Here is a 26636-nt window from a genome sequence, read left to right as displayed (position 1 = left end):
CAAATTCTTGAGCCTTTACTTTTGCCCCCCAAGGCCAGCATTGGGGGAAACTGCAAAGGGAGCAGAGCCAGGACTTGAACTCCATCGAGACAGGCGTCCCAATCAACACTTTTAACTGCTAGGCCAAACATTCCACCTCCCGTCACGGATAATTTTATGTATTTTAAATAATTTTCTTTCTTTTATAAGCTAATTTAAGTCTACTTTTCTACCGAAAAATTCATTCTTTAAGAGATGCAAACTATATTTGAAAAATATGACTCACAGCCCATTTTAAATAGCTGAAATTGTATCAAATGCCAATATTTAAAAATTTTCCACTTATAAAACTTTGAAAAAAAAAAAAAAGAATATGCTGCCGCTCATGCAGGTCCTACAGTTACTAACAACATCAGAAGCAGACACTCTCCCCTAAGTCAATGGATGAAACCACATCTGTCATCTCACAACTCAAAGACTCAAAGACTGAGTCTTAGGAGAAACATGATGACTTTGCTGTTTATTTGGACCAGCGTATATAATTTCTTTTTAAATACGCCAACCCACTCTTCAGTAGAAAACCTGCCACTTAGATGATTCTCTGGAATTCAGCTAAGCCTTGTTGTCATTATCACCACTGCTGTACTAGTAGCCACCACCTATTGAGGCACCTCCTCTGCACCAGACAGTACTGTGTGCACCACGCCCCTTCATCTTCACAACCACCATGTGGGTGGGCATTTTACAAATGAGAAACCACTGAGGCTCAGTGAGGTTAAAGGTACTCTGGTCTCTTGAGCAGACAGTGGCAGGGCTGTGGGGCGAATGCCGCCTGGCTGAAAGCTGTTTTCTAACCAGCAGGTCCACCCTTTATGACCAGATTCACTTGGTTCAACAAAGCTAGAGCCAGAAGTCAATCTAACTCCTAAAGGAATTACTGTCTCTTCTCATATGCTCATCTGATCTATTCTTGGTAAATCTTAAATCACTGTATAATTCCTGGTTTTAAAGAAATCCAAAAGGATCAACTCATCCATCCTTCAAGGACAAACAGGACTGCCAACCCACCCTCTTGCCCGAACAGCTCTGTGAGCCTTTTAGTAGTTATATAACCTCTGCTGGGAACTTTTGCAATTATTTCAGGTTATTTAAAATATGCACTGTCTACCCTATGCTGTCCTCACTTACTATTCTGAACAGAAAAAGAGTATCAAAAGGCTTTACTGTATGATCTGGAAGATCAACCAATGTGGAATCACAACCAGAATGCCAGCAAAAATGCCATCAGTAGGGAGTCGGGGTTGAAGTCCAAGTTTAAGCTGCATCATAATGGGTTCCCAGGAACCCCAGAAGAGCTGCCAAAACGGAGAAAGTTCCTCTGGCACAGCCTCCTAGTAGTGACAAAGGACTCCCACTTATCCGCTGGGCAGCCTTCCAATCAGAAAGCTCTTCTTACGTATAATCTAACTCTCCTCCAGTGAAATCCACACTCATTTATTTTTCTCACAGTGTATAAAAACGAAGAACTTCACTGTACTAGTATCTTGCTCAAATTCTCACAACAAGAAAAAAAAATCCAAAATCAATACTTTAATTCTCTTCTTCTAAGATGAAAAGTTCTTAAGCTTTCAGTCCATTTCACTAAGAGAACTATAAAACTGACCTGAAACTAAAGTAACCTCTCTGAAATCTTCAGGACCTGTGTACGTCTGAGAATTTAAAAACCAAAACTCTTCATAGTGCTTGTAAAGTTCTTTTTAACAAAAAAAATTATAGGTACTTTTATAAAATAGTTCTATGTCAAATCCTGTGTGAAATGTTTAACATGAGTGGTGTTCTTCGCTTCCCACATTTACGAAGAAGGGAAGTGAGGTTTGGTTAAGTCCCCAGCCCCAAGACACACAGGCAGTAAATGGAACCACATCTGCCTCACCCAGGGCCTAAGCTCATCACCTCTGGCCTCTCAGGCAGACTTTTACTTTGAAACTGGGAAGCCTCCCCCCATAGCATTTGCTCCTGGAAACACCAAGTGCTTTATAATAAATTTTGCTTTTTTCATCTTTTTTCATTATAAAACTTGTGGACAAACAACAATCCTACAGTTCTAGAAAACTAAAAATGCCATTCTTGAGAAAATGAACATTTTTCAAAACAAAGGGGGAAAACAATACATGCTCTAACGCTTAGAAGCATGAGGATAGCTAAATACTACATTTCTGCACCAAAGTCCATTTTGAGCCTGTTCTGCTCCATTAGTCAATCTAGTCACATACTAAGACATGTCAACCAAACTATTTCATTTGCATGGCTGTATAATGTATTCTTTTTTAAAAAAAAAATATATTGTATGTGTGTGTATATATGTGTATGTTAAAGATTTATTTTTATTTATTTGAAAGACAGTTACGGAGAGAGGCAGAGCGAGAGCGAGAGAGGGGTCTTCTATACGATGGTTCACTCCCCAAATAACCACAATGGCCAGAGCTGAGAGATCTTACGCCAGGAGCCAGGAGCTTCTTCTGGGTCTCCCGTGAGGATGCAGGGGTCCAAGGATTTGGGCCATCTTCTACTGCTTTCCCAGGCATAGCAGAGAGCTAGATTGGAAGAGGAGCATCCGGGACTAGAATCGGCACCCTTATGGGATGCCGGTGCCACAGGCCAGAGCTTTAGCCCACTGTGCCACAGCGCTAGCCCCAAGTATAATGTACTCTGATACCTAGTTGGGCAAACTCCTTGCCCTTTTTCCTTTTCTTCCTCCCAAATTCTTACACTATTTTATAAGAATTTTAGAATCAGCATGTAAAGTTCAATTATAAATACTGTTGCGATTTTGGTTTGTATCATCCTTTGCAAAGAGGAAAAGCTTTGTTTAAACTATCCCAGTGCCAGCCCCAGGCTAACTTCAGTTCCTATGCCAAGGTATCTCTGCCACCAGGAGATAGGCATTCTAACTAAAGAGTAAGGTTTTTTTGTTTGTTTGTTTGTTTGTTTGTTTTTAAGAGTTCCTTTAAAAAAAAGTTGCATCCACACTTAAAAGTGTCTGTTACTGATTGCAGGAAACAAAATATAATAGTCAATAAACCTATTACTTAGTATTTGCCAAGACATGTAGGTTTTCAGGATTAGCAAAGATGGGGAAAGACACACCCAGCAGAAGAAGCCAGCTACTCTTGGGGTAAGGCTCATCACATAATCACACTAGAAGCAGCTGCCACTCATTCACCAGGCACTATACCAGTAGGAAGAGACTCAAACGGTAAAAGATAGGACGTGAGCACTCTAAGATCCTGTAACATCACTGAAAATGTAAGGTCACCCATGTGAACAACTAGTGTGTACACAGTGAGCCCGGACGGCCTTGAGAACAGGAGACACCAGTGTGGGCTGCAGTGCCAAACAGACTCAACAGATTTGGTAGTTCTGTGCTGGCTTAACTGGTGGTGATTCACAAGTTAGTGACAGTTATTTAACAGTTCACATTAGCTTTTCAACTGGGTTTATGCAAGGGTACTTCAAAAAGTTCTTGGAAATGGGATTAAAAGATAAGTTTATTTTATTACAAAATATTTTTGAAACTGCCCCATGAATCAAGGCTGGCTCACATTTGGGGCACCCCAATGAAAGGGCAGAGGCCCTGTAAGCAAGCCTGTGTCACTGTTCTTGCTGCAGCTAGTCTACAGCACGCTTGTAAACTGTGGCCAGCATTACATCAGCCCAGTGGGACATCCCCAAATGCTCTTCAATAGCAGGACCTGATCTTATTTTGCCTACACAGAACCGAAAAGTCCCCATTCCATAGGACTCGCATCCACAACTCCGCCCCGTTTCCTGACATCACGGAAATTCACTGGTCCACTCAGAAGACCTAGTGTGTGGGCTCATCTATTTGTGGAAAGACGGGGTTCTTTCCAAATTTACTGAGTCAGAAATTTTTACCAGCACTAGATTCATATTTTTTTTCACTGAAGGAAAATGTAATTTTTTTTTTTTTTGGTTGAATAAACAGGATGAACACCGTATGTCCTTCCAAGGAGCAAAAAATAATGCTAAACATAGCTTGGAAAGCCAGTCAGGAGGGACTGGGGTAGAAGCGAGCTTTAAAATGTTTTAATTATATGTCCTCTAGCTATTTAATTTTTAAAGCATTGTGAGATAGTGCAGAGCCATGTTATTTCCAAGTTGTCTTTGCCAATCTGTCTTTCCAGAGAAGACTACGTGGGAAAAGGAGATGGAGAAAACTTACCTGTCAGTTGGTTTTAAGATAGTTTCACAAAAATCAGGGAAGTTAAGACTATCTGACCCTCTTTTTGAAGATGATTACTGGTACTTTAAATGATACAGAGGAACACAGTAGGGGTTTCTCACATGAGACAGATGCACTGCAAATCATAAAACACTACTTCACACCCTGTAGCTTTGTGTATTACGTGAAACTGGGATCACTTGGCAGGCTGTACATTTTAACAAGTGAAATCAATACTCTAGATAGTTCAAGAGATGTGAAGACCAAATGAAAGAGGCAAAACTGACTTACAAGGAGGCAGACACTACTTAGCCTCAGGCTAGGCATACATTCCAAGGACTACAGAGGAAAGGGAAGGATTACAAGGACAGCCCTCCTCTCTGCAAATATGGCAAAATATTAAGTGTAGATAATGTTGTGCAGCCAGCACCTGAGTGTTCCTTCTATGGAGTACTTTAAAAAGTTTGTGAAAAAAAATCAAATTAAAGGATAATGTGCATTTTTCAGAAACTCAATGAAGGCTGCTCATTCTTCTCTGTGACTATGCATATGTTCATAAATCATAATAAAAATTTCAACTTTAAGTTTATAATGCCATTTTGAGAGAATAAAAATGACAAAGGTTCCAAGGAACATTAATACTTACGGATAACATTTTTTTAAGTCCCTTAACCTGAACACCTAAGTAGAGTATCTGACTTTTTGCTAACAAGTGCCTGTTCTCCTGATAAATATCCTCCAGCTGACAGACTTTAAATAACTGAGCACAACTCTTTCCAGGCACAAACATAAAGGAAGCTCTGTGAGAGGAGCTCAGTGGAAGTGGCCACCCCGGGAACAGCTGGGTAGAGGTGGGGGCAGAGGGACAGGTGATCCCAGAACAGCAGAAGAGGCCCCAGACTTGTGCACTGATTCTTCCACAGGACTTCACGATTTTGCTGAATAATCAGGACTTCCAGAGCACCAGAGAGCCCTACTTAGATGAAAACAAATCCTCAACATATTGCAACATTTCCAGATGAAACAATGTAACAACAAATAACTGGAGGGGAGTAGGTACCAGCACAGAGCAAACACTGGTCATTGGTTGACAACTGTTGGTGTTGGGTACACCTTATACTCTAATTCTTACTTCCGCATATATTTAAAATTTTTCCATAATAATTCTTTTAAAATCCCAAGCTAAAATAAATGACTTAACCACATCATCACATTAAAAGCCCTGCCCTCATTTCAATTTCTTAGGCTGACCATGGCAAGGGGACATCAGTCACAATGCTGTAATGAGTTAGCTGTGTGTCTTGCCTGTTACTCAGTCTCTATGGTCTTGAATTTATCAATGACAAAAACGATTGGATGAGACATCCAAGTTTCCTTTTACTGTAACAGGATTACTGGATTTATAAACAGGTTTACAGATATTGTATAATAGTTAAGAACTTCAAATGTTACTGATAATGAACTGTGACCACAGGGGAGTATCTTTAATCTTTTATTTATCTATTTACAAACTTTCAGGGAAAGTGTACTATTTGCCAGAGGCAGTGTGAAGTGTGGGCATAATTTAAACTTAAATGACCCAGAATCACTGCCTTCCACATCCATTCTAACCATGACGACAAACGCACAAATGACGACCACACAACCTAAGAATGAGAGGGATGATGGAGGTAGAAATACTGAAAGGCCTTTGTGCATAGGTGATTCTGTAGGAGGAGCAGAGAGAAAGCAGCCAAGAGAGGGGATGGGATAAGAAAGTAGCAGACAGGGGCCAGGTGCTGTGATGCAGCAGGTTAAAGCCCCATTCTGCAGCACTAGCTTCCCAAATTGGCACTGGTTCGAGTCCCAGCTGCTCCACTTCTGATACGGCTCCCTGCAAACACACCTGGAAGAGCGGAGGATGGCTCAAGTTGAGCCTCTGCACACCAGAAGAAGCTCCTGGCTTCTCGCTTTAGATTGGCTCAGCTCTGGCTGTTGGAGCCATTTGGGGAGTGAACCAGCAGATGGAAGACCTCTTTCTCTCTGTCTCTACCTCTCTCTGTAACTCTTTCAAATAAATACATTTTTTTTTTTTTTAAATATAGGGGCCAGCACTGTGGTGCAGTGGGTTAACACGTGGCCTGAAGTGCCGACATCCCATATGGGCACCAGTTCTAGATCGGGCTGCTCCACTTCCAATCCAGCTCTCTGCTGTGGCCTGGGAAAGCAGAAGATGGCCCAAGTCGTTGGGCCCTTGCACCCATGTGGGAGACCCGGAAGAAGCTCCAGGTTCCTGGCTTCAGATCAGCGCAGCTCCGGCCGTTGCGGCCACTGGGGGAGTGAACCATTGGATGGAAGACCTCTCTCTTTCTGTGTAACTCTGACTTTCAAATAAATAAAGCTTAAAAAAAAAAAAAAAAAAAGTAGTGGGGCCTGGTGCTATAGTATAGCAGGTAAAGCTGCCACCTACGGTGCCGGCATACCATATGGACGCTGGTTTAACTCCCAGCTGCTCCACTTTCAATCCAGCTCTCTGCTACAGCCTGGGAAAGCAGTAGAAGATGGCCCAAGTCCTTAGGCCCCTACACCTAGGTGCCTGGGAGACCCCAGAAGAAGCTCCTGGCTTCAGTGCTCCTCAGCACCAGCCGTTGAAGCCATCTGGGAGTGAACTAACGGCTGGAAGCCCTCTCTCTCTCTCTCTCTACCTCTCATTCTCTCTCTGTGTAACTCTTATTTTCAAATAAATAAATAAGTCTTAAAGAAAATAAAAAGTAGTGGACAGACCCAAAGGATTTTGCATATGATTCCAAGGAAACTGGATGGTATCTTGAAAGATGAGGATGAAGCTATTTTTAAAGATGTGAAACCAGAAATGACTGGCGCAATTTACATTTGAGGTGACTAGCTGGAGCAGGAAGACTGATCTTTGGGGGTTGTGTACCATGTCTGAAGGACAAAGGAAGGGGAAGAAGGCCAGGCAGGTTTATCTAGAAGTTAGGAGATCTGGAAATGGTCCAGCAGTTTATGGTGAGACTTGAACTTGACAGTACTAGTGGGGATTTCTGAGGCACTGTTAAAGTGTTTTCTGGAGTTTGGGAGTAGGGAAAAGAAAACAGAGTTATATGAGTAATTGTTAATGTACAATAAAGGTAACACATTCCTTCCCCAAAGTATTAAGGCAGCAAAGATTTGATAGATGCAGAACTTAGGTTCTCTAGGGTTTTTACCACAAATTTCAACATAGTACAGAAATTGAAGCATGAAATGATGGGCTCTAACCATCATCTGTGAGTTATGAGCATCTGGCACAACACTTAGTACACAGTAAGTGCTTAATATGTATAGATTATGCAGTGCAGTAATAAAAAGACAGGACCTGGTCTCTCTGGTCTCTGTCCTAAGGTACAGTGGTAATTCCCTACTCTGGCCGTATCAGCTTGATAAAAAGCACCAGCAAGGAAAGAGTAGACTTCTTTTTCGGGCAAAGTTTTATACCCTTCCGCAATGCTTCCCCTGATTTTTAGACACTATCAGTAATGATTCTCACAGCTTTTTTTTTTTTTTAAGATTTATTTAATTTATTTGAAAGGCAGAGTTAAGAGAGAGACAGATCTTCCATCCTCTGGTTCATTCCACAAATGGCCACAACAGCTGGGGCTGTGCCAGGCCGAAGCAAGGGCCAGGAGCTTCATCGATATCCCCCAGGTCAGTGCAGGGCCCAAGCACTTGAGCCATCTTCCGCTGCTTTCCCAGGCCATTAGCAGGGAGCTGGATAGGAAATGGAGCGTCCATATGGGATCGCGGTGTTGCAGGCGGCAGTTTAACCTATTGTACCACAACGCAGACCCCGTCCCAGCTATTTTTTTTTAAAGATTAATTTATTTACTTGAAAGTCAGAGTTACTCAGGAGCTTCTTCCAGGAGTGGGAGACCGCAGGGTCTCCCATGCGGGTGCAGGAGCCCAAGGACTTGAGCCATCTTCCACTGCTTTCCTAGGTCATAGCAGAGAGCTGGATTGGAAGTGGAGCAGCCAGGACTCGAACCGGTGCCCATATGGGATGCTGGCACTGTAGGCAGCAGCTTCACTCGCTACGTCACAATGTCAGCCCCTCATAGCTATTTCTTAAAACAATGGGTGGACAGTTAAGTCCCTGCTACTTAAGATGTAGACCAAGACTCACTTGCAGACTTGTAGGAAAGAGAAGACTCGGTGCTGGTGCTGTGGTATAGTATGTTAAGCCTCCACCTGCAGTGCTGGCATCCCATGTGGGTGCCAGTTCGTGTCCCGGCAGACTGTCTTCCGATCCAGCTCTCTGCTAATGGCCTGGGAAGGCACTGGAAGATGGCCCAAGAGCTTGGGCCCCTACACCTGTGTGGGAGACCTAGAATGGGCTCTTGACTTCAGACTGACCCAGGAAGAAGAAGAGGAAGAAGAGAAAGAAGAGGAAGACGAAGAAGAGGAAGAGGAAGAAGAGGAAGAGGAAGAGGAAGAGGAAGAAGAAGAAGAAGAAGAAGAAGAAGACGACGACGACAACGACAACGACGACAGAGGACTCTTCTCCTTTATGTATTTTAATCTGAACCTCAAAAAAAGGCATTCCGAAGAGAAGTGCTCAGTCGGTCTTAGGTGCCACAAACCACACAGATGCCTGTTTCAATTTTTACAAAACAGCATCAATTCTTTTCCTCAAATAAACATTATATGAATAAAAAGTTGAACACATAAAGGCAGCTTATCTACACAACGCCCTGCTGTTGACACTATTCTGAAATTAGAAAACTTTTAATTATTACCTCTTTTTTTTTTTAAATGACAACCAAAACATAGTTTACTTGCTTAAAGCTTTGTTATCGTGCATAAAATGTTTCTTGTGGTTGATCCCAACTTTTCAGGCAGCGTGTTTTGGTTTTCTATGCTTAAGACTTCTTAATTGCTGCTACTACTGTTGGTTTGTTTTCCTTCAGGATCAAGGTGGGTACCTTCATATAAATCTTATTTTTAATTACTTCTCTGGCAGTTCTTTCCTGGATTTGTTGCTTTGCATACTTGTACCTGCAACGGAACCAGCATCCTAAAGTCACCAAGATAAATCTTTCTACTCCAACATCGTACGATCTTCTGATTCTACTAGTTACTAAACTATGTCCGGGGATCCCAGTGAACCGTGCACAGGGAATGTTTTCCATATCTAAATTCCTAGGAGTTTATACAGCTTCCCCTGCCTGGGCTTCCGGGGCTCTGGCACAGCAGCCACAGCATGTGGGCTACCTCTTTTTATATTCAGATTTTCTCAGCTGTGAGGCTGTGATATTCATCACTAAAACATTGAACCCTCACCATTTTATTCCAGAGCTCTGACTTTATTACCACTCCCAACAATAACAACAGTATAGGGGTTGCTGTTGTGGCATAGAAGGTTAAGCTTCTGCCTGCAGTGCCGGCATCCCATCAGGGCACTGGTTAGTGTCCTGGCTGCTCCACTTCCAAACCCAGCTCCCTGCTAATGCACCTGGGAAAGTAGTATAACATGGCCAAAGCACTTGGGCCTCTGCACTCACATGAGAGACCCAAAAGAAGCTCTTGGCTTCAGACTGGCCCAGCGCTGGTCGTTGGGGCCATTTGAGGAGTGAACCACAGGATGGAAGATCTCTCTCCTTCTATTTCTGACTTAGAAATAAATAAATAAATAACTTTTTAAAAAGCATATAATTCCTAACTACCCGGACATTAATCATGTGCCTGGCATTCTGACCCTCACACTAACCTTCAGAAGTGGTACATCAAGCCATCGGCATTTATTTAATCTCTTTTTCTTTAATTTGGAATTCAGACAAGACAGAGCTCCCCTCTTCTGCCTCATTCCTCAAAGCTCTCAATGGCCAAGCTGGGCCAGGTCAAAGCCACCACACAATCCAGTTTTCCCACAAAGTGGCAGGGACCCATCATCACCTGCTGCCTCCCAGAATCTACATTAGCAGGAAACTGGAGTCACAGCCAAAGCCATGCATCAAACCCGGAGTGTCTGACATGCACACAGGCATCTTAGCTGTCAGGATAAACACTCAGTCTTGTCACTGCCAGTTTGCAGCACCAAGCACAGGTACTCAGAAAAGACATGTGACCATCCGATGTTACAAACCCGAAGTAAGCCTATCAGACTTAAAAGTCTGGAGTCTTCACCCCTCCCAGGACTGCCTCTCTCAAACCACACGAGGTAGGTGGCAGGTCATGTCCCTTTTGAGAGGGAGGGAGGGGGAGGGAGGGAGGGAGAGAGAGAGAGACAGAGAGACAGAGATAGAGAGAGACCTTCCATCTGCTGGTTCACTCCCCAAATGTCCACATTAGACAGGGCTGGGCAAGGCTAAAGCTGGGAGCCAGGAACTTAGTACAGGTCCCCATATGGGTAGCAGGGATCCAACAACTTGAGCCACCACCTGCTGCCTCCCAGAGTACAAACCATAAGGAAGCTGTAATCATGAGCGGAGCCAGGACTTGAACCCAGGCACACCCATATGGGATATGGGGGCATCTTAACCACTAGGCCAAAGCCCGCTCCTTATCCCTATTTCAAAGATAAAAGGTCTGAAGACCAGAAAGTTGACAAGGTTTATTTAACATCAAACATTGAGAAATGGAGCTACCATGAGACCACCAGATCAGGACCCCTCCCCGTTCGTCTAACACTGGAGATAGGACATGAAACAAACCACAGCCACTTCCCAGCAGCAATACAGAAAAGCTCCACCCTTCTGTACAACAAGATAAACACATCAAATAGAGAGGAAAAAAATTAAACACAAATGGCTTTGTCAACATAACATAAAGGTCATAAGGATCTAAGAAGAAAAAAGCCAATGAAGTTTCTTACTGACACATCAAAGCAACCTTTAGCTCAAATCATTAAAGCAGCTAGCTTAGAAAATAATGCTTTTCAGCTTTCTAATCTGTGGGTTCATTTTTGTTTTTCTAATAATTCTTTATGAATTTACTGTATAGTCCACATTTACCTACTAAAGTTTCCAGTATTTATCAGACGTGGAAAAGGTTAAAGAGCAATTTTCTGTCCCCAATCCAGAGAAAACATCTACAATTAATCCTCACAGAATCTACTGCCAAGTCATGAACAGGTGCAACATTTCTCAGTTGCATTGTTGGGGGGAGGGGATGTCAGGAAAGAAGTATTACAAACTACATGAGGGAGGCTACTTTCTTCTAAGTGACTTGCGTCCCTTAAGGCATCTGGCTGTTGACAAGACAATCCCTTCCCTGAATACACGGAAGTTGCGCCCAGTCTCACAAAGCACAGATCCAGTCACCCCACACAGAAGTCTGGACTTCCTTCCAAGACAAATATGGAATTCCAATCTGTGTAACGCTTTGAATGCACCTAATTAATTTGCAATGCTTTATTATGACCACACAAAGGAGGGAAAAGAGCTGCCTTCCCAGTCCTTCCTTGAGGGGGAAGCAATAGAGGAATAAATGTCATGGCCAAGTTCTGAAAGTTTTCCATTAGTATACACACCCTAGCTGAGTCACCAGCACAAACCACACTGTGGCTCACCTCAGCACTAACTACCTTTCCTATACATGGTCATTATCACTCCGTGCTACTTCAACTCAAAACTGAAAGGGTGAGAAGCTACGTTTTATTCTTTTTGCTTACTCTTTTAATCCTAGACTTTTTGCAGTAAATGCAGTGACCTTAGTTCACTAGGTCTTAATCTACAGCTAGCTGAGTAAACAAACCACAGCTGACTCAATTTAAATTGGAAGACAGCCAATAGCCTAAGCTGTAACAGCAACCTAAAGCAAACCGTTTCACGAATATGAATGTTTTAAATGTGAATGTTTTAAACTCAAAATAAATATTCAGAGGAGGAGAATATTTTTAACCTATAGTTATAGGTAAACACTTTTAAACATGCTTAGCTATTTCCCAAGTAGTTGTGTAAGAGTCCCTAAAGGGGGCACAGCAGTTTAAGATGCTGCTTGCAACACTGGCATCCTGCTTCAGAGCCCCACTCCTGGCGGTTCCACTTCTGATCAGGCTTCTTGCCAATGTCCCCGGGAAAGCAGCAGCAGAACAAGTAGGAGACCAAGCTGGTAGTCCTGGCTCCTGGTTCCAGCCTGGCTCAGCCTCAGACATTACGAAAACTTTGGGAGTGACCCAGTGGATGAAAGATCTCATTCTTTGTCTCCCTCTGACATTCTGCCATTCAAAAAAAACCACGAATAAATAAATACACTTTTTAAAAAGTTTCTATGGATGGCTCTAAGCCTTGGTTTTCTCATCCACAAAAAGGACTCGTATGAGTTAAGAACATGGCATGCACCTGGGATACTACATGACACACAATCTGAAAAAATGATGAGCACTAGCACTGCCATCACCACTGCTATCCATAAAGTCACACTGTTAACACTGTCCTTTGGCCATCATTCCAGCACGTGGGACATCTATCCAAAGATAAATATGGGGATGAGCATTGGGTGCAATGGTAAGATGCCACTTATGATGCCCCATCACATCCTAAAGCACCTAGTTCAAGTCCTGGCTCTTGTGTTTTCCATACAGCTTCCTGCTAATGCATACCTTTGGAGGCAGCAGGTGAAGGCTCAAGTACTTGACCCAGATTGAGTTCTGGGCTCCTGACTTCAACCTGACAGCCCCAAGTGCTGCAGGCATTTGGGAAGAAAATCAGGAGATACAAGACCCCCACACACATAAAAGGGGGGAGGGTGGGTAAGATAAGACTTCTGAAGGGAATAATCCAGTGACAGTCTGATCAGCAAAACATATTCCGAGGAACCAAATCTGTAAAGAACCACCAAAATAGCAGTTTAAGGTTCATTTGGATCTCTTATAGGCAAAAGTTTCAGAGTTATGAGTATTATTAAATTTATTAAACTTTTGAAATAATAAAGCTAAAAAAAGTGCCTCCAAAATAATCACAACACATTGGGAGAGACTAATGCATCTACAACTTGGCTATTACATGGAAAAAAAATTATGTACCTGAGATTGAATGGGTTAATTTTTTCCTAGGGTCAAAAAAAGGGGTGGGGCCACAGGCAATTTCAGATAAAGCCACTGCCTACAATGCCAGCATCTCATATGGGCGCCAATACATGTCCCCACTGCTCCACTTCTGATCCAGTTCCCTGCTAATTGCTTGAGAAAGCACGAGAAGATGACCCAAGTGTCTGGGCCCCTGTCACTTGCATGGGAGACCAAAATGAAGCTCCACGCTTTTGGTTTCAGCCTGATCCACCACAGGTCATTGCAGCAACCTGGGGAGTGAACCAGCAGATGGATAATCTCTTTCTCTGTCTCTCCCTCTCTGTAACTCTTTCAAAATAAATAAACCTTAAAAAAAAAAAGAGAGATGAAGAATAACCAGAAACTGTATCAGTAGCAAATAATGATACTGAAGATTAAAAGTTACGGGTTATATACATCGTGGAGATAAATACATATGCAAGATTATGCATAAAATATAATTTATACATAGTAAAACACTAAATTTTTGAAATTAGTATAAAGTAGAAAATAAGCCACAAATTAGAAGCTATAAACAATCCAAGAAAAGTTAAATATGGAAATATTATAATAGCTATTTTTTTTAAAGATCTATTTATTTATTTGAAAGAGTTACACAGAGAGAGAAGGAGAGGCAGAAAGAGAGAGGTCTTCCATCCTCTGTTTCACTCCCCATTTGGCTGCAACTGCCAGAGCTGTGCCAATCTGAAGCCAAGAGCCAGGAGCTTCTTCCGGGTCTCCCATGTGGGTCCAGGGGCCCAAGCACTCGGGCTATCTTCTACAGCTTTCCCGGGCCATAGAAGAGAACTAGATCAGAAGTGGAGCAACCGGGACTCAAACTGGTACACACATGGGATGCCGGCAATGCAGGTGGCGGCTTTACCCACTGTACCGCAGAGCCAGCCCCAATAGATATTCTTATATAGCTCCATGTTTCAGACACTGTGCTAGACAACAAACACGCATCTTAGACACACAAAGAATTCCTATGAATCAATAAGAAAAACACAAATAACAGTATTTTAAATGGGCCAAAAAAAAAAAAAGCAAATAGGAATTTCACAGAACACAGAAATGGCTCAGAAACAGAATGAAAGCTGCTCAACATCAGGTCTCTGCAGGGAAATGGGCTTCAAACCCCAGCGAGGTACCTTTTTGCACTCAAAACTGGCAGTGGTCTGCAGGCTGTCCACATGCAGCTGTGTGGAGGCAGCACGCAGGGGGCGCTTCTCCACGGCTGGCGGCAGGACCTCAGTCCAGGCGCTCTGGAGAACCCTCAGACGGTGCTCAGCAGAGCTGAACAGGCAGAGTCAAAGAGCAAGCCCCTTCCCTGCTAGGCACACACTGTACACAGCACTCTTCTCGCACAGGTGAGACAAGAGATCGTGTGTAACAACAGTCATTGGAACAAACAAAACAAAAACAAGCAAACGGCTCAAGTAACCACTAACAGAAGTGGAATCTTAAAATTAAAAACTACTGTGGCGCATGCACTTAGCTGGTGACTACACAGCAGTGAAAATGAGCAAAGTGTGACTACTTGAGTAAGTACCAGAAACATCATGTTGAAAAAAGTAGCAAGTCATAGAAGAGACAGACCTTATGCCTCCATTTATGCCAAGTTCAAAAAACATGGAGACCTAAAGAACAATATTGACTCCATAAGACTATGCCTAAGCAGAAAAACTACAAATAAAAGCCAAAAAAAGTATACTTCTTAATAAATTAGAGACAGCAACCACCTTTGGGGGGGGGGGGGTAGGTAGGAAATACACTGGAGAAAGGACCTGGTCTGGCTCTACTTCCTGATCCCCACAGCGGAAAATTCACTATGTGCCTTCATATTGTACAGGTACATTTTACCTTCTTACATATGACGCATTTAGTAATAAAACAATCTAACCTTTGCTCCCCTAAGAGGAATGGTGGGCAAGTCTACATAAGGAAATCAACATTGAAATAATGTATACATTTCACATTAAAAAGTAACTACTTTAGGAAAAGGATATAAAAAATAAAAAATAAACTGAAAACTTCTAAAAGAAACAAATTTCTGAAAATAAAATTGAGTCAAACTAATTTATAAGCAAAAAATAATATAAAGCATCATTTGTCCAAGTGTGCACATGACTTCTTTTTAAAAACATATCTGAGCTAAAATGAATTTAGAAGATACTGGATTAAACAAACCAATCTCCTAAGGAAGGAACAGAATTTTCTGGACCACTGACTCTAGAATCTTTCTGCTTCTTAAAAAAAAAAAAAAAAATTATTTACTTATTTTATTTACTTATTTATTTCAAAGGCAGAGTTACAGAGAAAGAGGGAGACACACACACATACACACACACAGAGAGAGAGAGAGAGAGAGAGAGAGAGAGTGAGAGAGGTATCACTCCCAGTTGGCTGCAACCAGAGTTGGGCCAGGTGCCACAAGCAAAGCTTAACCTACTGCACCACAGCACCGGCCTCAAAATACATTTTTTAAGAAAAAAGTTGTTAGACACCATTCTTTTGCATCTTGAAATATGCTAAAATATTCTTTAGAAAAAAAAACATCTTTTTAAAAAAGATTTATTTATTTGAGGCAGAATTACAGACAGAGGGAGAGGTCTTCCATTCTTTGGTTCACTCCCTAAATGGCTGCGACAGCCAGAGCTGGAGCCAGGAGCTTCCTCTGGGTCTCCCATGTGGGTACAGGGGCCCAAGCACTTGGGCTCCCTTCCACTGCTTTCCCAGACATAAGCAGATAGATGGATCCGAAGATAAGCAGCCAGGACACGAACTGGCACCCATATGGCATGCAGGCACCCCAGGCGGAGGCTTAGCCCACTACACCACAGCGCCAGCCCCAACATCTGTCTTTCAGGGCAGGGGGGTTCGCACAGAAAATGCAGCCAAGGGCTCCTGAGAGCGGCCTGCACTGCCTTGGCTGCTTTCCACAACACAGGCCCAGTGCTTGGTGAGGTTAGCGCCACTGTTTAGAAACAAACAAAATTAACCAAGTCTTAACAGAAATTAGAAAACAGATTTATGAACACAGAATGACAAATATGTCATGGCCATAATGGCAATACTTTCATTACAACCAGATTTACACAGACAACCAAATCATATTCAGAGGTTTGGCGATGCAGAGAACCAGAGTGGTCAGAGGAACTGAACATTTAACGGTCTACTTTCATTCAAACTTTAAAAATTAAGCAACTACCATGTCGAGATAGTCTTCCAGGTGCTACAGATACAGAGGTCTCTGCTTTCATAAAGCTCGCACCTAAGTAACAGTTAAAGAGCATGTATTTCATGAAAATCTATTGTAATAAGAGCAAAAAACTTGGAAGCAATCAAAATACTCACAATACAGCTGTGACTAATAATGATTAAACCCAAATAAGGAAAAGAAATGCAGCCCCTTATGAATAGTATTTGTAAGCAGCAATTAATGAAAGGGAAAAATTATCACAATGCAATGTTAAACAAAAAGAGCAAGCTATCAAAATGTACACAATGCATCACCTTAGACACACATACACAACATATATATACACTTAGATTTCTTATCTCTCTACCTGTAAAAGAAACAGACAAGACAGAAAGGTCCTAGGTATTATGATCATCCATTTTAATCTCTTTCCACATTTTCTAATTTCCTAAAATAATATTTACAGTGCCTTTTATCACCAGGGGGAAATTACTTCTAATTTCAGCCAACATGAACACTAAGAGCTCTCCCAATTAACTACTAGAAGCACTGTGTGAGTGCCAGTGCTTGAACCTCTGTTTCTGAAGCCACAGAGAGCTCATCTCTTCCCACAGCTCTGACGCTCCACAGGCTAAGCAGAGGCGTGCATCCTGCACAGCAGTTAAAATGCTACTGGGGATGCCTGCATCCTATATTGGAGTCCCTGGCTTCAAGTCCTGGTTCCACTTCGAATTCTAGCTTCTTGCTGGTATGTATTCTAGTAGGCAGAAGATGGCTCTACAGTGTTTGGGTCCCTGTCATCCACATGGGAGACCAGGATTGAGTTCCTGGTTTTAGATACTGGAGAGACCCAGCAGGCTCAACTGTCACAGGCATTTGGGGAGTAAGTCAGAAAATGGAAAATATCCTGTTTCTTCCTCTTTATTTCTGCCTTTCAAATACATAAAAATTTAAATTTTTAAAAAACTAGCAATATCCTTAAGGAAAAAAAAAGTGCTGCGTAACACACCTAAATTTTCTAGCCATATCTTTTCAAGCAAAAGCTAATGTTATATTTCCAGCTATTCATCTAATATTTCAACTAACACAAACAATTTCTCCCCATGGCAATCCTGTGCTTCCAGTCAGAAAGCCTGAAGAGCAGCCTTAATTCAGCACTCTCTTTCCTAACTCAAGTTCATGAATAAACTCTTGACAAAATCTCACCTCCTGTTCACTCACTCGTCCTCACTTTCATGAGCTCTCAGCCCCAGGCCCTTGCTGCACCGTCAGCAATGTTAGCACAGTAGCCTTTAGGTAGGTTTGCTGGTGCCATTCGCCACCATCTCTAAATCACTGCTCCTAACACAGAACTGAAGATGTCATTCTTTGGCCCAAAAAATTTCAAAACCTTTTTCCTACCAGTCCAACCTAAACACCTACACCTGACTTTTATTAAACACAGAATTCAGCTTCCCCCTAACTAATAAACTTTATTTTCCACTATTCATCAGTCCCCAGCCTCATCAACCAACAGACACACCATATCAACGGCACCACCCAGCCTTGGTATAAACTTGAACCTGGTCCCTCCTTTCCCATCTACTCCTGTCTAAAGGACATCTTGCCGGCGCCGTGGCTCACTAGGCTAATCCTCTGCCTTGTGGCGCCGGCACACCGGGTTCTAGTCCCGGTCGGGGCGCCGGATTCTGTCCTGGTTGCCCCTCTTCCAGGCCAGCTCTCTGCTGTGGCCAGGGAGTGCAGTGGAGGATGGCCCAAGTGCTTGGGACACAGTGTGCCAGCCGCAGTGGCCATTGGAGGGTGAACCAATGGCAAAGGAAGAACTTTCTCTCTGTCTCTCTCTCTCACTGTCCACTCTGCCTGTCAAAAAAAAATAAATAAAGGACATCTTGAGTTTTCCTTCTTTGCAAAGCTTTTCATGATCTCTCCAATCATTTTCTAGAACCTGCCTCACAGTTACCACAAATGTCACAATGAAGCATCTAATGACACAGTCTCACACAGGGGGAGTTACAGTCAGTCATCTGTGGTCATCTACCACGACACCTATTACCCTTCCGACCCACCCCCCAGTATTTAGCACAATGAAGGCATGGAGACACAGTCAGCAAGAAAGGACCAACGTCAGCCCCAGCCTCTCCTTCACATGTACACAATGACTTGCACAGGACAAGTATGGCCAAAGGATCTAAGAGGGGATTACACACGGCAGCATAGAAGCCCCTTAGTACAGTCCTGGGGTGACGTCAGGGGGCTCCAGGTCCAAACAGCAGGAATGAGAGTGTCAGTTCTTAGAAATGACATCTGGGAATCTCTAAACATCTTTCGGGGGAATAATAATGAGAGATCACAAGCGTCTTCCAATCTCCCAAAGACAGGCACTAGGTCTTTTAAAAGAGTAGTCTGCCTGCAGTGAATGTCAAAGAGAATCACATAATTAAACCAAAGACCCGAGTACAGTCCGGCTTCTTCATAAAGTGGTACCTCATAAAGCAAATCTCACCAAGCCTCAGTTTAACTCAAAAATGTTCTATGTTGCTGTTACGTAAGAGATGGGACTGCCAACTGATGAGCAAAATTGGCACAAGCAAAGTACTAGTACCCCATTTCTATGAAGTTTCTACAGTCTCTGAAAGATTTTCTACATACCCATTACTATTACTTTTTATATATCTACTACTGACTTTTCCTAATACAAGTACAGGGTAAGATAAACACCAAGTGCCCTATTAAAACATACATACATCATGCATAACACACATAACATAGACACATCATTCATAACATCATATATAACAATTATTTTTATTCTCATGTACTTTACATGTGCTTACCTACATTATTCTAAAAGTAAGAGTCACTGTGGAAATTATTCAATGATTTCATGAGTTCTCTTTCATGGAAAATGTAATATTTTAGCACCCTTGACTTTTCCATACATACCAAAATTTCTATAATGCTTTCTCCCTTTCTACAGAGGTATTCTGTCTGTTTATTATTGCATCAGTCAAAATACATGAGACTTACTAAATATAAACTGTAAAAACTAATTTTCAACAATATTTCAATTTATAAAAGTTGATCTAAACCCCTATGAGTGCTGGTTTGAGTCCCAGCTGTACCGCTTCCAAACCAGTTTCCTGTGAATATGCCCAGGAAGGCAGCAGCAGATGGCCCAAGCATTTGGACCCCAGCTACCCACGTGGGAGACCAGCATGTAGCTGCTGGCTCCTGGCTTCAGCCTGGCTCAGACCTGGCTACTGCATCTGTGGAATCAACCAAAAAGATGGAAGATCTCTCTATCTATCCTCTTTCTCTGTCTTCCTCTCTTTTTGTCCCTCTGCCTTTAAAATAAATAAATCTTTTTTTTTTTTTTTTTTTTTTTTGACAGGCAGAGTGGACAGAGAGAGAGACAGAGAAAAAGGTCTTCCTTTTGCCGTTGGTTCACCCTCAAATGGCCGCCGCGGCTGGCGCGCTGCCATGGTCTCCCATGGGGTGCAGGGCCCAAGTACTTGGGCCATCCTCCACTGCACTCCCTGGCCACAGCAGAGAGCTGGCCTGGAAGAGGGGCAACTGGGACAGAATCCGGCGCCTCGACTGGGACTAGAACCCAGTGTGTCGGTGCTGCAAGGCAGAGGATTAGTCTATTGACGCGATGCCAGCCAAATAAATAAATCTTTTAAAAACAAATTTGAAAATAATTTGTATTTAAGAGATAAATTGTATAATAGCCAGGTTTTTGATAAAGGCATTATTATTGTCTGGGTGTCAATCCTAAATATGTTTTTTGAGCAAAAGGACCTATTGTGGGGATTCACATGATTTCTTCTGGTAAGTGGCCAGTGTTAAGAACATTGTAAATACTCCATGAATGTCTGGTTCATACCCTAGCATACGAGTATCTGTAATAGGCTTTCCACTAGTGAGGAAGTTTATCTTTTAACAACCAAGAACACTGCTGCCAACGACAATAAAAACGAACATACTGACTGCTTCTGAGTACCATGCACATGCCAATGAATGTGCTCTCTGCCAGGTCTACCCCATGTGAATATATGGAAAGCTTTTGAAACAATGTCTGACAAAAAATAAACCCTCCATAAAAGCTCACCACCATCATCTTCACAGTATTTCATTCTGAAGAGGATTAGTGCCTTATGAAGCATGCACTGCTTCACTACTCCTCACCCCTTTTCTATGGATGCAAAACACATTTACAGGAATTAATTTAACTGGTTCCAAGAAACACAATGACAAAGGTGATCTTGAGTTTTTTCCAATCACTATGTAACTTTTATCCCTTGATCAGCTGGACTTTAAGCTGAAAGTAGAAGAGATAAGAGTCCAGATATCACTGTAACTTTGAGAGACTGGACATGCTCAGAAAAAAAGTGACAATATTGGGAATAGTTGAGAAATTATTTGTTGTAGAAAAACAAGTGGGAAGGGTGACAGCAGCCATGTGCCCTTAGGAGCCTGCAAACCCATGCCCAGAAAACAGGTATTAAGTAAAAGAAGAAAACTGACATTTTACCAATACAATACCATGAAGGATTCAGATTTCAAGAAAAACTGTCTTTTATAAAAAAAAATGTATTTAAAAGGTAACAGGGGCCGGTGCTGTGGTGCAGCAGGTTAATGCCCTGGCCTGAGGCGCCAGCATCCCATATGGGTGCCGATTCTAGTCCCAACTGCTCCTCTTCCAATCCAGCTCTCTGCTATGGCCTGGGAAAGCAGTAGAAGATGGCCCAGGTCTTTGGGCCCCTGCACCCTCATGGGAAACCCGGAAGAAGCTCCCGGCTCCTGGCTTCGGATCGGCGCGGCTCCGGTCATAGCACCCATCTGATGAGAGAACCATCGGACGGAAGACCTCGCTCTCTCTCTGCCTCTCCTCTCTCTGTGTAACTCTGACCTTCAAGTAAATAAATAAATCTTAAAAAAAAAAAAAAAAAAAAAAAAGGCAACAGAGCCAAAGAGAGATCTTCCATATACTGGTTCACTCCACCCAATAGCCACAACAGCCAGGGTCGCACAGAAGCTAGAAGCTGGGAACTTCATCGGCATCTCCTTCGTGGGTGACAGGCACCCAATTATTTGGCCTGCTGCCTCCCAGGGTTCACATTAGCAGGAAGCGAGAATCAGAAGTGCAGCTGAGACCCAAACTCAGGCACTATGATATGAGAAGTGGATATTCCAAACAGCAACTGTTATAACAAATGCCCACCTCCATCACTGAGATGCGACAGGACGGGACTCTGAACTGCACTGAGCAGTGACAGCAAACCAGAAGCATAAATTGCTGAGACTCTAAGAGATGCAAGTTGACACAGAGATTGGTTGTGATGGAAACTTTAACTTTCACCACATTTGCTAGAATTCTCCCATAGCTAACATCAACATATCTAATAAATACCTTGCTGACCCTTCCACCTCACCATTAGGGAAAGTAATATTTTGGACATGAATGTGATCATTGCAAAGAAATTAGCTGATTAAATGAAGTATTGTGAAACCTGAGAGCAATCAGCCATGGAATTTTGATGTATGTTACAATAGCTACGAATGAGAATGCAGGATACAATGAGGGAATACAAATTACAAAATGTTCACAGCAAAGCAAAGTGAACCCTGCTGTGACTATAAAAGGAAAGATGAGTCACACATTTTAATAAGCTCTCAAGAATAGAATTCTAGTTAAACAGACTTTAATTAATTCAACAAATGTTTGCTGAGCACTCACTCAGTGCCATGCAATGTTCTTGGCACTAAATAAAAAGACACAGGTGACATAAAATAGTCTACCCGTAGAGAGCTTACATTCTAATGGGGAAAAGGGTAGAAAGAAAATACAGAGGCTTAAAGTCCCTGCCTGAAGCACCAGCATTCCATATGGGCGCTGGTCTGGTCATGCCTGCCCCTCTTCCAATCCAGCTCTCTGCTATGGCCCAGGAAAGCAGTAGAGATGGACCAAGTTCTTGGGCCCCTGCACCCATGTGAGAGACCTGGAAGAAGCTCCTGGCTCCTGGCTCCTGGCTTCGGATCGACTCAGCTCTGGCCACTGTGGCCATTTGGGGAGTGAATCAGAAGATGGAAGACACATATCTCTCTCTCCCTCTCTGCAATTATCTTTCAAATAAATAAAAACAAATCTTTAAAAACAGAAAATATAGAGACTGAACGATCTATTAAAAGGGGCTAACACTGTGGTACAGCACGTTAAAGCCCTGGCCTGAAGCGCCGGCATCCCATATGGGCGCCAGTTCTAGTCCCGGTTGCTCTTCTTCCGATCCAGCTCTTGCTATGGCCTGGGAAAGCAGTAGAAGATGGCCCAAGTCCTTGGGCCCCTCCACCCACGTGTGAGACCCAGAGGAAGCTCCTGGCTTTGGATTGGTGCAGCTCCAGCCGTTGCAGACATCTGGGGAGTGAACCAGCGGATGGAAGGCCTCTCTCTCTCTGTCTCTACCTCTCTCGGTAACTCTTTCAAATAAATAAAATAAATCTTTAAAAAAAAAAAAAAAGGAAAGCAGCAGAAGTGTAGAGTTCCTGGCCTGGACCCAGTCATTGTGGTCATCTGGGGAGTAAACCAGAAGATGTAAGATATCTCTCTCTCTGTTTCTCCCTCTACCTCAGTAACTCTGACTTTCAAATGAACCAAAAAAAAAAAAAAAAAAAAAATCTTTAAAGAACAAATATGTAAATAAGGTCAGCAAGAAAGGTCTCTTTTAGCAAGGAAGCATGGATGAAGTGACCAAGTGTGCCCAAGGGGCTGTGGCATAGCCACAGTGGCCATATCATGGCGTATGACCATATCAGTATCCCACATCCGAGTCCTGGTTTGAGACCTGGTCCGACTACTTGGGACCTTGCCACCTACATGGGAGACTCAGATGGAGTTCTGGGTTCCTGGCTTCAGCTCTCTTCTCTCTGAAGGGAAAAGAGAACACCCACTTTGCTTATGGCAGTGTCCAAATACTGATAGAGTTTATGGTCACAAAAGGCTTCCATAGCCTTGGCAGTCCATGGCAACAGCCTTGGATGACCACTGACATCACAAAAAAGGAGTGTTAACTGTTAAAGGAATAACAGTAGTCACTGTGCACTTGCTCCCCATGTAGGACCTCTGTCCCTACTGAATTGTAATATGAGAATTGACTGCAAATTCTTTCCCCAAACTGTATTCTATATGTTGTGTGTGGGCATGAGTGCAAATTGTTGAAGTCTATGATTAGCATAGAATTGGTTCTCTGTATATAAAGTCATACTAAAAATGAACCATAATGAAGAGGAGATGGGAGAGGGAGAGGGAGGTGGGATGGGAGCTGGGGGTTAGGGGAGAAAGAACCACTATATTCCTAAAGTCGTATCCATGTAAAAATACATTCGTTAAATAAAAATTTAAAAAATAGAAATACCTTTCAAAAGGCGATGTGAGGAAAATACAAAGGGATAGAAAACATGATCACTGCCCTTAAGATAATGTTCATTTTAAATTCAGTAGAAACTAAATTAGAAACTGAAAATGAATTTAAAAGAATAACAAGGGACATGTTCTCTAACTATAAATGACTGATAAAATGCCAGATTTAAACTTTCAGGCATCAGAGTAAATAATTCCTGAAGTTGTATCACCAGAGAGAGGGGTAAAGGAAACTAAAGGCAGAGACTATGTCAGAAAACTATGGGGAAAAAATAACCAAACAGTATTGCTCCTATTCATTCCAGAAAATATTCCTCCTAGGAGTCATTTGGTCTAAAAAAAAAAAAAATTCTGGCTACAAACTGCAAAGGACATTTACAGAAAAGAGGGTGACTGAGAAGACTGGGCAAAGAGATCATCAATAAGCCCTTACGTTACAACACACAGAAACACAGGGAAATACATAACCTGGACACTCATAAAGAATCCAGGATGACATGAGAACCGAGATGTCCACAACAAGCTGAACTCCAGAAAGCCATTAAACACCACAAAATGGGCTTCTGAATTTATGTCTACAAGAGAAAATGTTTAGAAGGCCAGGTACAGTGGTTAAGGAAATGATGGAATTAATACATGATGGGGGAGAAAGAAAAACTTACACTTCTAATTTGTTTTTTGGTTTTTTGTTTTGTTTTGTTTTTAAGATTTATTTATTTATGTACTGGAAGGGCAGAGTGACAGAGAGAGGAAGAGAGAGACAGAGATCTTCCATCCACTATCACTCTTGAAATGTCTGCAATGGCTAGGACTGGGCCAGGCCAAACCTGGGAGGCTAGAATTCCATCTAGGTCTTCCACGTGGATGCTGGGGCACTTTTATCATCTGCTGCTTTCCCAGATGCATTAGCAGGGAGCTGGATTTGAAGTGGAACAGCTGGGATTTGAACCAGTGCCCTGATATCCAGGTTTAACCTTGTGCACCACAATGCTGACCTCCTAATTTGATTTTAAAAATCTTAACACTTGGAGCCATCGTTTAGGGTAGCAGGTAAAGCTGCCACCTGTGATGCTGGCTTCCCATAAGGGTACCAGCATATTTTTTGGCTGCTCCACTTCTAATCCATCTCTCTGCTAATGTGCCTGGGAAAATCAACAGAAGATGGCCCACGTGCATGGGCCCCGGCCACCCATGTGGGAGACCAGAATGAAGCTCCTGGCTCCCGGCTTCGGCCTGGCCCAGTCCTAGTGGTTGCAGTCATCTGGGGAGTGAACTAGCAGATGGAAAATCTCTCTCTCCCTTTCTGTAATAATAAATTAAAAAAAAAAAAAACTTACTATTTACCCCCACCTTACAATTCACAAAGTCCTCTTACATACTTCTATCCCACAACACCCCTGAGGGGTAGGTATGAGCCTATTTTATAAGGAGAATGCCTAACCCGCTGTGCCCTTCCCACAGCCCTGCTGCCCCCTCCAAGCCCTGCCTCTACTCTCAGCCTACGAGTGCTGTGAGTGACGGACACAGGTGGAGCACTGGGATGACAGAACTGCAGCCCAGGACAGGGAAGGCACCACTAGACAGCTGCCTACAACGCACTGCAGATCTTTGTCCTCAGCAACTGTGAATGTGAATTCTCTGCTCTAGGTACGACAAATCAGAGAGACCACAGAGCTTTGCTGAAAGACAGGAGACAAATTATACTCTTTCAAAATAAGAACAGAACAAAAACACTACAGAAGCAGACATTTCCAACACATCAACTTTTGTGTTTATCTTCCAGCCAGAGGAAAATTCCAGAACAGATTATAACTCATAATTTCTGAATATACAAGGAGGGATGATCACCAAGGGTTGGCATGGGTTCAGGAGGAAGAAGTCTTGCTGGGTACCTTCTGCTTCCGTCAGCAAAGCTGTAAGTCACATCCATGCGACTCTCTGCAAGCTCCAGTCTCCAGATCTTTTGGGGGAGAAATGGGCTAAAGACTGTATCTATAGCTGATTACACAACAGAACTCAGAACACTCATAAGTAAGTTCTGCAAACTCCATTTAGGCAATACAGCTACCAATGAGCTGGAAAAAAATTTTGACAACATCCTTATCAAAATGTAGGAAAAGGGACTAGTGCTGCGGTGCAGTCAGTTAAGCCTCTGCCTGCGGTGCCTGCATCCCATTTGGTGGCAGGTTCTATTCCCAGCTGCTCCTCTTCTGATCCAGCTCTCAGCTTTGGTCTGGGAAAGCAGCAGCAGATGGCCTGAGTCCTTGGGCCCCTGCTCTCACACGGAAGCAGCTCCTGGCTCCTGGCTTCGGATCAGCACAGCTCCAGCCGTTGCGGCCATTTGCAGAGTGAACCGATGGACTGAAGACCCCTCTTTCTCTCTCCTTCTGCCTCTGCCTCTCTGTAACTCTGCTTTTCAAGTAAATAAATAAATCTTAAAAACAAAAACAAAAACAAAAACTTTTGTTCAATAAAAATTTGACGTGAATTAGATGTGTGAGATGGCTGTCCCTAAAATTTAAGGAACCGTAACCTTGGGCTGAGCTGACAGATGCAGAAGCTCAGGAACAAGAACAGTGAATGTCACGCTGCACACCGCATTGGCCAGCTCATGCCCGGAGTAAAGTGTTCAATACCTGGCAGTGCGTTACAGCCCCACAAAGGAGCCCAGTAAATGCCCGCAGGAAGTGAGAACAAATCCACGCTCTGAGAGTAACACCACATGAATCCAACAGAGTGGCCAAGTCACCAATCGCGGTAATTCCAAGAAAAT

The 26636-nt window shown here is 42.8% G+C and overlaps 1 protein-coding gene and 1 pseudogene across 29 annotated transcripts in view; both read right to left on the bottom strand.

Annotated features, from left to right (window-relative positions):
- Positions 1-26636, bottom strand: part of STK38L (serine/threonine kinase 38 like) — a 179419-nt gene that overhangs the window by 50381 nt on the left and 102402 nt on the right. The gene's annotated exons all lie outside the window — the stretch shown is intronic.
- On the bottom strand, positions 117-25793 carry LOC127491982 (cytochrome c oxidase assembly protein COX20, mitochondrial-like; annotated as a pseudogene). The gene is made up of 4 exons (XR_016213718.1): positions 25756-25793; positions 14396-14540; positions 13221-13246; positions 117-9471 (listed from the first exon to the last, which is right to left on the bottom strand). The product of XR_016213718.1 is annotated as a cytochrome c oxidase assembly protein COX20, mitochondrial-like (transcript).

Source organism: Oryctolagus cuniculus, chromosome 9 (genome assembly GCF_051225735.1).
Source record: "Oryctolagus cuniculus isolate XC-2025 breed Fujian yellow rabbit chromosome 9, ASM5122573v1, whole genome shotgun sequence".
Taxonomy (NCBI): Eukaryota; Metazoa; Chordata; class Mammalia; order Lagomorpha; family Leporidae; genus Oryctolagus; species Oryctolagus cuniculus.
Note: the sequence above shows the minus strand (reverse complement) of the source record. Positions and strands in the feature narration are given on the sequence as shown.